We start from the raw sequence: 2,584 nt of genomic DNA on the forward strand, positions 1-2,584 counted from the left end.
AAATAATAATTTTTATCAATACCATTAATTTATATTTAGACAAGAATTGTCTTAATGATTTATAAAACCAATCGATATTAAATAACAAAGTGCTAACACTCAGGAATTTTTCAATATTTAACAACTGCTTTTCTTGAGAATCAGTTGTCTTTTCTTGTTATTTATTAAATTCAATTCGATATTTAAAAATAATCTGTAAGTATATTCCTGTTGGGCGTAGTACCTGCTGAAGTTCTTTTAATTTTAATAATACATCTGAAAATAGCTACCGAAAAGTATCCAACAAATTCAACTATTTAATTATTGTATTTTATAAAACTATTTTGTTATATACGATGAAGATTTTCCGGACTAACGAGCCGTGGTCTAGTGGAATTTTTATATCTTCCAGACGTTTCGTTCGAAACTGCGCTGAACATTTGCAATGGAGACGGTGGTGGTTGCTTCGTGGTATTCTTCTTGGTAGTTGAAGTCCAAACGCTCCTCAATTACTGAGAAGAATACACAAAGCAACCACCACCGTCTCCATTAAAAATGTTCGGCGCAGTTTCGAACGAAACGTCTGGAAGATATAAAAATTCCACTGCACCACAGCATGATGGCAAGATCTTTTTCTACTTAGAATAACCCCTTGTCGCTGACTTTTTTGTGAGCTTTGACGATACTTCTATCCGAGGCTTTTAAAACCCAAAATCAAACCTATCGTTTTCAGGCATCGTGGGACCAAAATTTGACAACTGCATTTGTGTAGGTTTTCATTTGCAGTTGTCAGCTTAGTCATTGATTTCGGTCATTTAACGATTTTTTGTGGACTACAACCGTAGTCCTGCCTTGACCAGCAATGGTCGAGGGAATTTTAATTTAAATTAGTGTCAATTTCCCACCCCTTGTCGCTGACTTCATGTCAGCTTTGACGTTCCTTTCCCAGAAGTTTGATTTTGGATTTCAATAGCCTAATGTCAAAACTATCGTTTTCAGACTTCGAGGAATCATAACGATGGCAATTGCAATAGGTCATAAGGTTAAAAATCCAGACCTGCAGTTGTAATCGTAGTCATTGCCTTCGTGTTAATTGATGACCTTATTACCACCCTTGACCAGCAGTAGTCAATGGATTTTATGAATACAATTTGTCATTGACTTCATGCCAGCTCTGATTTCTTTTTCCCAAAAAATTGAGAAAGCGTTTTAAAAACCTCAAATGGTAATTATTTTAGGGCTTCGAATATCTTCTCTTATGATACTTCTAAATTTTTTGAATATTTATAATTGTGTTTACGTATTTATTTTGACATGTTTACGTTATTTAAATGTTGTAGGTTTTTTTTTTAATTTATGTGAGTGCATGATAAAGTACACTTTTATGTAATTATTTTTCTGTATAGATATTTATGGAGACGTTTACTTAAGTGGACATCAGCCTGAATCCTTCCTTGTTGAAGCAATGCTTGGTTAGCAGTAGCTGTGCTTTCGTGGTGGTTATTGTATAGGTAAAGTAAAAAATGATGCAGAAAGGAAGTACCTTTTTTCATAAAAATCATATTCGAATAATTTAGAAAAGCTGTCTTGTTTGAATGCAAAATTTAAAATGCCTACTTTTATAAGATACACTACTATAAGTGTATAGTATTTGGAACTTAAGAAAATGTTCAATTTATATCCAAAATGATATCTGAAAAAACAGTCTTATTAATTTATTTCAATATTTTGTTTTATAATAATTTACACATTGAGATGAACTTTGTTACTAAAAAAACAAGCATCAAGTACCTTTTTTACATTTTAATTAGCCGCAAAACAGCTTCTAAAGCCATTGCATTCAAAATTCGATAGCACATTATATTATCATTTAAAACTGCTAATATAATCTATTTACTAACTTAATTTCCTTACATCTATCTGTTTTGGGTAACAACCATCCCATCACAAAATTACTTAAATAGAAAATACACTTTCAAAGTAGAGTACCAAATTATAGTTTAATTTTTTCGTTGCACATCTCAGATTGAAAGCGTATTTGTTATTTGATTAATTTTGTGACTCTATCAGAAATTGGGTCCAGCTGATTTCTAAGAATGTTGAGGAAGCTAAAGAAGGACTTGTGTCTGTAACAGTAAGAAATCAACTCTCCATCGACTTTCGAAATTCAGGAATTTACCTTCACATTAGTAACAACTCTTTTTTATTAAAGCTTTTAAAATTAACTTATTAAATAAAATTATGGAGATAATTTGAAGGAAAGGAGATGTACCTTTACAACAGGGAGAAATCACCTAAATCTTCGAATTATATTGTTGTAAAGGCTGAAGAGGACCTTAATTGGTCATAGAACGGCCTGAGGTAGAGGGGTTTTAGTCGGTAGGTCCGAGGACAGGGATCCGACACTACCCAGTCATACGGATGTCTTTTGAAGATTTCCCCTCTTCCACGAAAACATAAAAAAAAATTGTAAATTTCAGGTACCTGATTAATGACTTGAAAATTAAATACTTCTTAAGAAATAAGTTGTTTAATAATTCTTTGAAATATTTATTTGCATTTGAGGAAACTTTTTATTTATAAATTTAATTAAGTAACTACTTTT

Source organism: Agrilus planipennis, unplaced genomic scaffold, assembly GCF_000699045.2.
Source record: "Agrilus planipennis isolate EAB-ADULT unplaced genomic scaffold, Apla_2.0 scaffold13, whole genome shotgun sequence".
NCBI classification, from domain to species: Eukaryota; Metazoa; Arthropoda; class Insecta; order Coleoptera; family Buprestidae; genus Agrilus; species Agrilus planipennis.